The sequence below is a fragment of the Peromyscus maniculatus genome, chromosome 2 (assembly GCF_049852395.1).
Source record: "Peromyscus maniculatus bairdii isolate BWxNUB_F1_BW_parent chromosome 2, HU_Pman_BW_mat_3.1, whole genome shotgun sequence".
NCBI classification, from domain to species: Eukaryota; Metazoa; Chordata; class Mammalia; order Rodentia; family Cricetidae; genus Peromyscus; species Peromyscus maniculatus.
The window spans coordinates 14,760,656-14,775,177 of NC_134853.1; the positions used below are offsets into that span (position 1 = coordinate 14,760,656).

General features: G+C 39.6%; 1 long non-coding RNA gene across 3 annotated transcripts; it reads left to right on the top strand.

The window, feature by feature from the left end:
- Positions 1-9: 9 nt before the first annotated feature.
- Positions 10-11,555, top strand: LOC121827528 (uncharacterized). Of its 3 annotated transcripts, none has more exons than XR_013048956.1 (4): positions 10-308; positions 2,680-3,217; positions 3,350-3,495; positions 9,571-11,555. It is a non-coding gene; the product is annotated as an uncharacterized LOC121827528 (long non-coding RNA). The 3 variants fall into 3 exon arrangements; XR_013048955.1 differs by having other exon boundaries at positions 79-308; positions 3,132-3,217; XR_013048957.1 differs by lacking the exon at positions 3,350-3,495.
- Positions 11,556-14,522: the final 2,967 nt, after the last annotated feature.

The window sequence follows — 14,522 nt, forward strand, 5'->3', positions numbered from 1 at the left end:
AGCCTAACTCGCAGAAAACCACAAGGATGACCCCAGCTTATACTCCTAGCAATAGTGGAGAGGGCCCCTGAACTGTCCTTCCCCTGTGATCAGATTGGTGACCACCCTAATTGTCATCATAGAACCTTCATACAGTAACTGATGGAAGCAGTTACTGTAGAGGGTAGAGGGATTATATGGGCAAAGGGTGTTAAGATCATGATGGGGAAACCCACAGAGACAGCTGACCTGAGCTTGTGGGAGCTCATGGACTCTGGATAGACAGCTAGGGAGCCAGCATGGGACCAGCCTAGGCCCTCTGCATCTGGGTAACAGTTGTGTCGCTTCATCTTCTGTGGGGCCCCTAGCAGTGGGACCAGGACCTGTCCCTGATTCATGTGCTGGCTCTTAGGAACCTGTTCCCTGTGGTGGGATGCCTTGTTCAGCTTTGATACAGTGGGGAGGAGCTTGGTTCTGCTGCAACTTGATATGCCTTGCTTTATGGATTCCCGAGGGAGACCTTACCCCATCTAGATGGAGAGGGAGAAGGAGTGGATGGTGGGGGTAGAAGGGAGGCAGGGGAGGGAACAAGAGGAGAGGAGGGAGGGGAAACTGTGGTTGGTATGTAAAATAAAATAAAGAAAACAATATTAAATTAATTTAATCAGGAAATAAGCCTTTTATCTATCAAAGAGAGAACAGAAATAAAGATGGGTGTGTAAGAAAATATGAGAAACTGAAAGTATCGTCATCAGGAGTTGGATTCCACATGGTCCAATAGGTGATTTTAAATGGTGATGATTGTCTTCCAGGTTACATCAGGAACCAGCAGGTGCACATTTACTATAGTGGCCAACACATAAAGAGCAGTATATTTACCATGTTGGTGGGAAAGCATTATGGAAACATGATGGATGACTATGATGTGTTCTTTAAAGTACCTGTGAGGCACAGTGCTTGGAAGGATGGACCTTGAGCCAGATTACAATTTCTCTGAATAAAAAGAAAATTGTATCTACTTTGTGCAGCAGCATGACTCAATGCCAAAGAAAATTGATATCAGATGAGTTAGAAACTAACCTGTTACATAAACCTGGTTTTGAACACCACTCAGGAACTTAGCTGAAAAATCTAAGCAAAGTATTCTGTGGTATTGTATTTCCCCAAATATTGTGCATGCTAATAAACTTATCTGGGGTCAGAGACAGAGCAGCCACAATATTAAACATAAAGGACAGGCAGTGGTAGCACATGCCCTTCATCCTAGCATTCCAGAGGCAGAAATCCATGTGTTCAAGGATATAGCCAAGCATGATGACTCACGCCTTTAATCCCAGAAAACCAGCCTTTAATCCCAGGGAGTGGTGGTAGAAAGCAGAAAGGTATATAAGGCATGAGGACCAGAAACTAGAAGCATTTGGCTGGTTAAGCATTTAGCCTGGTTAAGCATTCAGGCTTTTGAGCAGCAATTCAGTTGAGACCCATTCTGGATGAGGACTCAGAGGCCTCCAGTCTGAGGAAGCAAGATCAGCTGAGGATCTGGCGAGGTGAGGTAGCTGTGGCTTGTTCTGTCTCTCTGATCTACCAGCATTGACCCCAATAACTGGTTTGATTTTATTAATAAGAACTTTTAACATTCATGCTACAGCATTCTATAATTTCTTCCCTGGAAATTATGATACAGCAAAACACAGTTCACTGACTAAGGAAATGTGAAGAATTAATTATATAGAATATACTTTGTTAACAATAAACTGTTCAAAAACCTCTGAAACAAGTATTGCTACTGTATTAGCCCAGGTTTTCAGAAAATAGAAATGATAGTATGCATAGACACACAGAGTAGTGGATTGTGGAGAGGGAGGGAGGGAGGGAGGGAGAGAGGAAGGGAGCGAAGGAGGGAGGAAGGGATGGAGGGGAGACATACTTAGATTTGGAATTATGCAAAAAGAGGAGCTATGATAGTCTGTTTCCATATAAACTTAGAGACTTTTTCCCCATTTTTGAGAAGGTTACTGGAATTTTTTATTAACCTGCTATCTTTGGTAGTATGACCATTTTAACAATATTAGCTTTGCTAATACATAAACATAAGAATCATTTGTATTTTTGAGTGCCTTCTGAAATTTCTTTCTTCCTTTGTGTGCTCTGGATATCACTCTATATAAATAAAACACTGATTGGCCAGTGGCCAGGCAGGAAGTATAGGCAGGACAAGGAAATAGGAGAATTCTGGGATGTAGAAGGCTGAAGGGGAGAGACCTGCCAGCCGCCGCCAGGACAAACAAGGTGTAAGGTACCAGTAAGCCACAAGCCACGTGGCAATTTATAGATTAATAGAAATGGGTTAATTTAAGATAAAAGAAATAGATAACAAGAAGCCTGCCACAGCCATACAGTTTATAAGTAATATAAGTGTCTGAGTGATTATTTTATACGTGGGTTGTGGGACTGCGGGGCTTGATGGGACCTGGAGAGAAGCTCTCCAGCTACAATACTGTACAGTTTTTATTGTAGAAATATTTAGCATCTTAAGTTAAGCTCATACTTAGGTTTGTTTTTTTTCTTGAGGCTTTTAAAAATGGGGTTTATTCTCTGATTTCATTTTCAACAAGCAAGTCATTGTTCAAAAAGAAAAAAGCTGTTGACCTTTTTACAATGACTTTTGTATATTCCTAATTTGCTGAAATTTATCATCAGATCTAAAAGTCTCCTTGTGGGTTCTCTGAGTCCCCTAAGAAGAGGATCACATCATCTGCATACAATGATAAGTTTATTCCTTCTTTTCCTACCTGTGTCACTCTATTGCTTTCTTTTGTTTTATTGCTGTAGGTAAGATTTCAAGCCCTGTATTAAATAGGATTGGTGATAGTGGATTCCCTAATGATTTTGCAGATTTGGAATGAACTGCTTTCACTTCTTCCTCATTCAGTATTATGTTGGCTGTAGGTCATGTGTGTGTGTGTGTGTGTGTGTGTGTGTGTGTGTGTGTGTGTATTTTCATATATTACATGTGTGTATTTCACATGTGTATACCATTATGTTGGGATGTAATCCTCCATTTCTTTTCATAAATGTTTGGTGAATTTTATTATTCTGCCCCAGTTGATGATTATGTGACTTTTTTTTTCTTCACATGTTCTACTTTACAGATACATGTGCACCAAAAAAGCAATCTTGGAGGTATTACAATATCTGACTTCAAGCTACACTAAAGAGAGCCATAGACACAGCAATAGTAAGTATTGTCACAAAACAGTATTATAAACTAAAGAAATAGAGAGAAGTTCCAGAAACTCATGTGTATACATCTGATTCTTGACAAAGCTGTCAAAAGCATTTACCAGACAAATAAAATCTCTTTATTAAGTAATCCTGGGGAAACTGGATATCCACATACAAGACTGAAAGTAGATCTTGACCTCTCAACCTGTACAAAAATCAATTCAAAATGGACCAAAGATCTGAAAATCTGAAACTATTCTATGAACATAGAGGAAATTCTTCAAGATGCAGGTATGGGCAATGACTATAAATAATACTAAATAGTCCTGTGAATAGCATCAAGAGTTATACAAATGAGATTGTATCAAACTTAAAAGTTTCTATATTCCTAAAGGGACATTGAGATTTCATCTCACTCAAGTCAAATAGGCTACTGGGGAAGAAAATAATAAACAATAACTACGTAAGGATGCAGGAGCAAAGAAATTCTGTATACTGATGGTGGGAATGTAACCACAAAGGAATTCAATACAGAAGTTCCTTAAAAAATTTAAAATAGAACTTCCATATGATCCAGACATACCAGTTTTGGGGTTAAGTATCTAAAAGAATCAAATCAGGCTACCATGGAGATGCCTGTAAAACCTATGTTTATTTGTTTATTAGTGCTTTATTCACTTAATTATGAAATCAACAGGTTTCTTTCAAAACATAACTAAATAAAGAAACTATCATACAAGCACACACATACATACACACATAGGTTTCTTTTAGTCATAAAATTGAATAGAACTATATAATTTATGGGAAAAATCTATAAAATTGAATTATGTCATTTTTGGTGAAATAAACCAGTTTCATGAATCATGAGGTTGGAACGTGAAATGTCCCTTATGGACTCATATGTTTGAACACGTGGTCTCCTACTGGTAATAGTGTTTGGAAAAACTGTAGAACCTTCACAAGAAGGAGAACTTCTTGGAGGCAGTGGGTTACTGGGGCCAGGCCTCATGGTTTTATAGCCCAACCCCCCTTTCTGTTCAGTCCCTTATTGCTGACTGTAGATGCAATGGGACCAGTCACCTCCTATTCTTGCAGCCTGCTCTCACCACCATGAGGTACTGTATCCCCTTTGATTATAAGCCAAAACTAAGCCTTCCATCCCATAAGTTGTTTCTTGTCAAAAATTAGTCACAGCAATCAGAAAATACTAGGACACATGTTTTCTCTCATGTGTGGAATCAAGAAAGAAGCACAAAGGATATGGAAGTAAAAGGAAGTCTTTTGGGGATGTTACCATGACATTCCTTACTTAGAACAGTTAAAACTTTTAACCAAAAGAAACAGAGTAAGCGTTTTCCTTGATTCTTCAAAGAAATCTGAGTTAAGATTTCAAGTCATTTAATTTAATCATGGGGATACAATGATAAAGCCGAATGATCATTAGTCTGTACTCCCTAAAGAGATAAATTCATGTAAGAACTGTCTGTTAAGAGCCTTTGCTCATACAGGGTTGCCTGGTCCAGCCTTTATATGAGGGGAGGTGCCTAGTCTGACTGCAACTTGATATGCCGTGTTTGACTAATATTCATGAGAGGTTTGCCTTTTTCTGAAGAGAAAGAGGGTGGATGGTTTGGGGGTGGGAGGAACAGAGGGGAGGTGGGGGAGGGGTTGAGAGGAGAGGAGGGAGGAAAAACTTTGATCCAGATGTAAAAAAAATTAAAAACATAACACACATCACACTACTAAAGAAAAAACAGAACTATCTACTAACACTTTAAAGGAAAACTCAGGGGGACTAAAAGAAGAACCAGACATTCCTGTAGTTCTACTCCAGCTACCTCCCTTGCAGTTATATTCCAGACTAATGAGAATTCTGACTGTGTAATGGAGGCATCAGAGGTTCCTCATCCCTGTCCTGACCTCTATCTTATCATCCTTGGTAGTGAAGCAAGCATAGGGTAAGTATTCCCTGATAGCACAGGATATGCCACAAACGACAGCCCTAGGGCAGGTTCTCAGCAAAGTTCAGTTTGAATCCATCAAGCATTTACACCACCTCTACATTTCCAACCCACAAGGAATATAAGGCTGAAACAGGAAGTTAAGATGATCAGGAGGAAACCGGAAAACCTGTGCTGCTCAATGCAGTAGCCACTAGCCACATGTGCTGACCACTGTTGAATTGCTCACTGACATTAGGTACATTTCACAAACTCAACAACCAGGGGTCTAGTCAATACTGTTTAACTTAGATATAGAATCTTCCCTGGCAAAAAAAAAAAAAAAAAAAAAAACAGTCAAAATTTACTTAGATGGTCCTTAAAAAGAAAAAAGAATAAATTTTTAAAGTCTTCTACTGGATAGATCTATTCAACAAACCATTTTTGGAGGGTGGCTGGGGTGCAGAAAGAAAAATATTGAATTACATTATAAAACTTTAAATGTCGCCGGGTGGTGGTGGCGGTGGCGGCGGCGCACGCCTTTAATCCCAGCACTCGGGAGGCAGAGCCAGGCAGATCTCTGTGAGTTCGAGGCCAGCCTGGGCTACCAAGTGAGTTCCAGGAGAGGCGCAAAGCTACACAGAGAAACCCTGTCTCGAAAAACCAAAAAAACAAAAAACAAAAAAAAAAAAACAAAAAAAACTTTAAATGTCATAATACACATTGCATATGGTTTACTTTTAAAAATGCTTTCAGAAATAAAAGAGTTAGGGAAGAATTTTTAAAAATTAAATGAATTTGAATAGGTAGAATTTAGAAAGGTAGATAAATTGTCAATAGTGATCATCTCCAGTTAGTGGGAATATTATATATTGTGTTTTTCTTTCCTATCTGGAGTTGTGTGCATATGTATGCACGTGTGTGTGTGTGTGTGTGTGTGTGTGTGTGTGTGTGTGTGTGTGTGTGTATGTGTGTGTGTGTTAAGTTGATTCACTGCTTCTATCATTTAACTCCTAGGGATCAAACTCAGGTTGTCAGGCAAATGCCTTTCGAATACTGAGGCAGCTCACTAGTGCTGTTGCTTTGTTTTTGTTTTAATTTTATAAATATTTCCTAGTCAGTCTGTCTACATTTTAAAAGCAGTCTTAGGTTCACACAGAATGGGAAGAAGAAGTTTCAATTTTTCACAACCCTCCTAGCACTACTCATGGATAGCCTCCCTCTTATCCACACTTTAACCAACAGGACATCTATTTCAAATGATGAGCACACAATGACACACTGTGATGACTTCACACTCAGTGTATAGTAAGGTACACTCAATGTTGCATATGCACAGTCTTGAACAAATACATAATGACATGTAGTCAACATTTGGGAATATACAGAATTGTCACGGTGCCCTGAAAGTCCCCTCTGCTCTACCCTTTCAGCACTCCCTCTCAACCTCTTGAAACTATGGATAGTTGTAGTTACCTTGTAGCTTTCCTAGAATATGAATTATATTATGGCATTTAGCTTCTTTCCCTTCACAATGAACACTTAAGTTCCTACATTCCTTTTATGTCTTGAACCTCAGTTCTGTAGCCCTGTCTAGATGTACCATAGTTTTCTTAGCAACATACCTACTGAAGGGTACCTTGTTACTCACAGGCTCTGGCTACTATGAATGAAGAAGCCTCTATAAACATCTGTAGGTCTTTGTACAGACATAAGCTTCCAAGTCCTTGGGGAACATGTGACAGGGTCTGATTATTGGATCATTCTGTAAGAGTAAGTTTAGTTTTCTATGAAAACTCCGAGCCTCCATCCTACACTGCTTCACCACTCCGAAGGAAGGAATGAAACTTATTATTTCAGATTTTAGCCTTCTACGGTATTTGCACCATTTGGGACTCTGGCATTCTAAGAGACAGGTAGTGGCAGCTACCAGTTGTCTGCATTTTTATTAGTTGGCTTTACATGCAGCACCCTTTTATATACTTACTTGATGAGTATCTTTGGCAAGGTCATTTTTTTTTTAAAGATATGATTGTTCACCTGCCAAAAAATAGCTTTCAGTGCCTGCTTTTGACGTAGATTGCCCCATATCACATCATTTGTAGCCAAGGGGAGAAATGCTTTGGGAAGCTTCCAGGCACTCGGGTCCAAAACACATGGCAGGGCAGAGAGAGAAAACCTGAAATATGTGTCCAAGTAAGGCAAGTTTTCAGTAGCTATTATTTAAAAAATAAAATAAAACATTTGGGTTAAGGATAAAGAGTTACAAACTGAGAGTAACGAATGAAAGCTGCACGAGCAGAGACAGGCATTAGAGGCGGAGCATGCTTACCTCCAGAGGAAGTAGGCAATAGTTGCATTTTGCTTGGTCCTCCTACTTTTTTGGCACAGCTGTACCCACGCAGAGGCACACCCAACCGGTGATCTAACCCCAGAGACCTTCCCTTTTCTCTGTTTTGAACTTAAACTCTGAATTTTCTCAAGAGAAAATTTTCCTCCAGTGAGAATTTTTTGAATGGGTTTATACTCCTATCCCCATCCTGCGTATTTAGAGACACCAAGGAATTTATGGAAATGACTGCCTGGCATGGCTGCTTCCATTCTCCCATTTTTCTCAGTCATCCCACCAGCAATAGGTACACACAGTCATCACCAGTTCCCACCGAGTCTATTTTAATCATCCAGATCACCAGACTGTCTCTAATACACCACGCTCTTCCTAGGCAGGGTGGACACATCTCTGGTACTAGCAGTTGGATCTCAGAAGTGTCATGAGTTTGAGGTCAGCCTGGCTTACATAACAAGATCCTATCTCAAGGGAAAAAAAAAAGACACAATTCTGTCTCTTCAAATCAATTGTTATATGATACCCCCTTATCATTGTATTCAAATTCAAATTACTTGCCCTTATTTTCTGTGATCTATTTGGTCACACTGGGGCATGTTAGTGACTTTTCATATTGTTGTCTACAAATATCTGAAAAGAAGTGATTTAAGGGACAAAGGATTTATTTTGCCCTACAGTTCAGCGTATACAGTCCATTACGTTAGGGGAGGCATGGTAGCAGTGCCAGCCTTGTTCTTAGTGGCAGGAATCTGTTTGCTTATCTGGGTAGATCAAAAAACAGATAAAGTAATGTGCGGCACTCTGTTTATGTTCCTTTGTTCCATTTTTACTACTCACTCTGGGACCCTGACCCATGGCAAGGTACTGCCCATGTTCAGGGTGAATCTGAAAACACCTTCACGGGCACACCAAAGGTGTGACTCACTAATGCCCTATAAATCTCAATTCAATCAAATTGACAATTAAATTCACCAACCTCAGTCCACTCCTTTTCAACCTGACACCCAAACACGTCACTTTTAAAACATATTTCACCTCTTGTTCTCTGAGGCACACGATCATCTTACAGTATAAAATGCATTTAGTTCATCTCCAAGAGTCCTCTAAGTCTCAACAGCTATAACATTGGACAGAAATCTAAGCTGATTCAAAGTCTTTTCTGAGATTGAAGGTAATCTCTGAACTATGCTCTTCCGTATTAATCAAAACTCAAGTTATGTCCTTCCAATATGCTATGGCACAGGGAAAAGATCTTGGTCCTTAATGTGGGTATAGGGGCATAACAAAGAATTGTCATATAGGAATGAGACTAAAGATCAGCAAAAAATAAAATAAAATAAACCCAAAAAACAACAACAACAACAAAAAACTATGCCTTGAAACTATGTGTCAGGCATCTGGAAATCATGATGTACCTGTATTCCAACTAGCTTGGGAAATCTTGCTCCTCCAGCTCTGTGGCCTGTAACATACATGGCCTCTCTCTTGAGCCTGCTCCACCCAGTATCAGAAGATTTCTTTAGCAAATGTTCCTACATTGCTGGACTCTGCAACATACCCAGGTCTTCATTAAAACGTAAGTTTCATCTGAGTAACTTCATTTGTAGTCTACTCAGGAGCTTCAAGTAGAGAACACAATGTTGCCATATAATACTTGGCTTTGGCAGCTTTCTAGAACCTTGATGGGAGCCTCTATGACCCTCTCACTCAGAGTCTTCCTGTTTGCAAAATCCACACTTGTGTCAGTAATGCCGAGTTCTGTTATCAGACTCAAGATGTATTATGTCCCTGAAGACTACAGCTATGCTGGCCTCTGCACGCCATTCCAAGTCAGCCTGGAAAAACTTTTCTTAGGTGGTCATTTTCCAGCAGTACACCCAGGAGGCGTTGTCTTTTCAGCTTTCTTCATTCAAATGAATCTTTTTCAAGTAATTTTTTGGTTTTACACCTTGGAGTCTTTTTTTCAGTGCTGTTTAATTTTTTTTAAATTTTCCTTGAAAATAGATTTCTTCTCTCATAGAATCTTGACCACAGTTTCTCCTCCCTAAGATCAACTCCCTTTCCATTTCCCTTCAGAAAGGAAGAGGCCTCCAAGTGACAACAACCAAACAGGACAAAACAAGTTAAAGAAGACGCGACAAAAGCCCTCATATGGAGTGAGGCTGGACAAGGCAAGCCAATAAGAGGGAAAAAGCTCCAAGAGCAGGCAAAAGAGTCCGAGACACACCCACTCCTACTGTGAGGAGTCTCACACAAACACCAAACAAACAGCTATAAAATGTACTCAGAGAACCTGGTGTAGACCCATACAGGCCACATGCTTTCAGTCTCTATAAGCCCATAGGAGCCCTGCTTAGTTGATTTGGTGGATCATGTTCTCCTGGTGTCCTCCATCCCCTCTGATTTTACAATCTTTCCTCCCTTTCTTCCATGGAGTTCCCCTGAGCTCTAAAGGGAGGGAACAGATGGAAATCTCCAGTTCAGACTCAGTGTCTATAATGTCTGGCTGTGGGTCTCTGCATCTGCTCACATCCGTTGCTGGAGGAAGCCTCTCTGATGCTGAATGGACAAGCTACTGATCTATGAGTATAGTAGAATATCATTAGGATCATTTCATTTATCTATCTGTCTATCTGTCTATCTGTCTGTCTGCCTGTCTCTATCACCTATCTATCAATGTATTTCTTTACTTATTTCATCAGTTGTGTTTGGTTCTACCCTAGGTCTCTGGGCTATCCAGTCTCTGATTCCTGGGCATAAAAGCAATATAAAGCAGGGGCTCCCTCTCATGGTGTGTGCCTCAAGCTACACAAACATTGGTTGGCCACTCCCACCAATTCTGTGCCATCACTGCCCCAGCACATCTTTTTTTGTTGTTAGAAAAAACATTGTATTCACTATTTATTTATTTTTCACATATTTATTTTATGTCCCAGTGCCACCTTCTCTCCAATCCTCCCCTCCATTCCCTCTTCCCCATTCCCCACTTCCCACCCCAGCCCCCTCCTCTTCTGTCTCCATCCAGGAAAGGGCAGGTCTCCTATGAGTATCAATAAAACATGGCACATCAAGTTGCAGTAAGACTAAGAACATCCCCATGTATTAAGGCTGGGCAAAATGACCCAGTATGAGAAGTAGGATTTCCAAATCCAGTAAAACAGAGATAGCCCCTGTTCCCTCTCTTAAGAGTCTCTCATAAAAGGACTAAGAGGACAGCTATTACATATATGCAGAGCCCAGCACATCTTTTAAGGCAGGACAGACTGTAGGTCGAGGGTTTTGTGGCTGGATTGTGTCCAGGTTTCTTTATCCATAACCTGCATAGTACCTACCCATGCCAAAGAGACTAGAACATAGGGGTGAAGGCTCCATGCAGGCACCAACTCAACTTCCATGTTCAATGAGCTGTGTGGATGTTGTACTCTGCAATGGATCCATGCTGTCAGATTTGGAGAGCAGCCCTCTGTCCTAGCATCAGCCTGGGCTTTTGGAGTTTCTCCATGGGCTATCCTCAGCCAACCATGCAAATAAATGCAATCTCAGCCTAACACTGGAAGCCTTGCCTAGCTACAAATGATGGCCAGTTCATGGTTCATATCCTCCATTGCTAGGAATCCTCACTAGGGTCACCCTCATAGATTCCAGGAAGTTTCCACTGCACTGATTCTACACTACCACCTACCAAATGCCCCCCAATTCCAGCTGTCTCTTCCTGAAATCTACTCTCCTTAATTTACCCCTATACCTGATCCCTCTCACTCCCATCTTCACCTGCTCCAGGTCCACCTGCAAAATCTATTCTATTTCCACTTCCCAGGAAGATCCACTTGTCTGTCGCCCCCCCCCCCTACACACACACAACCCTCCTCTGTAACTTCTCTGGATCTGTGGATTGTAGCTTGATTATCATTTACTTAACGGCTGATCTCCACTTACAAAGAAGTGAATACATACCATATTTGTCTTTCGGTGTCTGGGTTATCTCACTCAGGATGATTTTTTTCTAGTTACATTCATTTGTCTGCAAATTTCATGATACCATTAAAAAACAAAAACACTGAGTGGTTGAGTAATGCTTCATTTCACAAACATAACATACATTTTTTTTATACATTCTTCAGTAGAGAGACATCAAGGTAGTTTCCAGTTTCTGGTTATTATGAATAAAGCATCAAGGAACACAATTGAGTAATTGCCCTTGTGGTAGAATGGAGTGTTCTTTGGTTATATGCCCAAGAGTGGTATACCTGGGTGTTGAGGTAAATTGATTCCCAACTTTCTGCAGAAGTGTCATTTTTATTTCCACAGTGGCGGTAAAAGTTTTCACTCCCAACAGCAATAGAGAGTGTTCCCCTTGCTCCATGTCCTTGCCAGCATGAGCTGTCATTTGTGTTATTGATCTTAGCCATTCGACGGGTGTAAGATGAAATCTCAAAGTAGCTTTGATTTACATTTCTCTGATGGCTAAGAATGTTTTACATTTCTAAGTATTTCTCAGCCACTTGAATTTATTCTATTGAGAATTCTAGTTTAGATCTGTACACCATTTTTTAAATTGGGATTTTTGTTTTTGTTTTTGATATGTGGTTACTTGAGTTCTTTATATATTTTGGATATTAGCTATTTGATGTGTAGTTGATGAAAATCTTTTCTCATTCTGTAGGCTGCTACTTTGTCTGAGTGACCATTTCCTTTGCTGTACAGAGCTTTTCAGTTTCATGAGGACCCATTTATTTAACTGTTGATCTTAGTGTCTCTGTGCTAATAGTGTTCTGTTCAGAAAGTCCTTTCCTGTGCCAATGAGTTCAAGGCTATTCCCTACATTCTAGTCTATCAGGTTTCGTTTACCTGATTTTATGTTGAGGCCTTTCATACATTTAGAGTTAATTTTTGTGCAGTGTGATAAGTATGGATCTATTTGGATTCCTCTACATGCATCTATCCAGTTGGACCAGCACCATTTGTGGAAGATGCTGTCTTTTTTCTAGTGTGTATTTTTGGCTTTCTTACCAAAACTTTCATATCCATTGATGTATGGATTTATGTCTTGGTCTTCAATTCAATTCCATTGATCAATGCATCTGTTTTGATGCTGATATCATGCTGTTTTGTTACTATAGTTCTGTAGTAAAACTTGTAATTAGGGATGGTGGTACCTCCAGTAGGGTATTTTTTTTAAGCTATTCTACTTTTGTTTGTGTGTTGTGTTTCCATATGAAGCTGAAAATTGTTCTTTCAAGATCATAAAGAATTGTGCTGAAACTTTGAAGGGGAGTGCATTGAATGTGTAGATTGTTTTTAGTAGGATGGCTATTTTTACTATGTTAATTCTCCTGATCTATGAGCCCAGGAGCTCTTTCTATTTTCTGATATTTTCTTCCATTTCTTTCTTCAGCGTCTTAAAGTTTTTATCATACAAGTCTTTTACTTGCTTGATTAGAGTTGCCCCAAGACATTTTATATTGTTAACATTTTTTCTTTCTTTCTTTTTTTATAGCTTGTTGGGGCTGTGTCTTCCCCCATTATTTGAAGAAATAAGTTAGATTGTCTTTATATATGCATATATCTTTGGAAGCTTCTAGTGTATTGCTTCCATTTTGCCCCTCAAATGACAAGTAATTTTAGTTGTTTTTCTCCATACTTCCCCTTTAACCCCCTCTCCCTTGCCCCTACCCTTTGATCCACCTGTTCTTTTCATGCTCCCTCATCCATTCATAACTATCTATTCTATTTCCCTTTTTTCCTAAGATCTCTCTCTCCACCATCATCCCTTACCCTATCCCTAACTTCTATGTTTCTATGGATTATAGCTTAGTTATCATTGACTTAACAGCTAGTATCCACTTATAAGCAAATACATACCATATTTGTATTTCTGGCTCAAGGTTACCTCATTAAGGATGATTTTTTTCTATTTCCATCCATTTACTTACAAATTTCATGATTTTGTTTCTTTTAACTGCTGAATATTTCTCCATTGTATAAATATACCACATTTTCCTTATCCATTCTTCTGTTGAGGGACATCTAGGTTGTTGATCTTAGTTCCTGGTATTCTTTTCAGAAAGTCTTTTCCTATGCTGATGAGTTTACAGCTATTCCCCACTTTAGGCTACAGTTAACAGTGTTGTGGTGGTATTGTGTTCCCCAAAATATTGTACACCCTAATAACCTTATCTGGGGTCAGAGACAGAACAGCCATTAGATAGAAAGGCTAGAAAATGGTGGCACTCATACCTTTAATCCTAGCATTTCAGAGGTAGAAATCCCTTTGGATCTCTGAGTTCAAGGCCACATTGGAAACAGCCTGGCACAGTGACACACGCCTTTAATTCCAGAAAGTGAGCCTTTAATCCCAGGGAGTGATGGTAGAAAGGAAAGATATATAAGACGTGAAGGCCAGAAACAAGAAGCATTTGGCTGGTTAAGTTTTTAGATGGTTAAGCTTCAGACTTTCGAGCAGTAGTTCAGCTGAGAGCCATTGGGATGAGGACACAGAAGCATCCAGTCTGAGGAAACAAGACCAGCTGAGAAATTGGCCAGGTGAGGTTAGCTGTGGCTTGTTTTGTCTCTCTGATCTTCCAGAATTCACCCCAATACCTGCTCCAGGTTTGATTTTATTAATAAGAACTTTTTAAGATCCATGCTACACAATGTTGTTTCCCTGATTTCTTCATGAGTCCATTTGTTATTTGTACACAGGAGAGTTACTGATTTTTGTATCCAGATGCTTCGCTGAAAATCTTTATTAACTATAGCAACTTCCCAGTGAAATATTTAGTCACTTATATCAACTATCATATCCTCTGCTAATAAAGATACTTTGACATCTTCTTGTCCAATTTGTAGCCCCTTGATCTCCTTCAGTTGTCTTATTATTCTAGCTAAGATTTCAAGTACTATATTGAGTAGGTATTGAGAAAGTGGACAACCTTGTCTTGTTCCTGGTTTTAGTGAAATTGCTTTGAGTTTTACTTCATTTAAGTTGATGTTGGCTATAAGCTTGCAGTAAACTGAATTTACTGTGT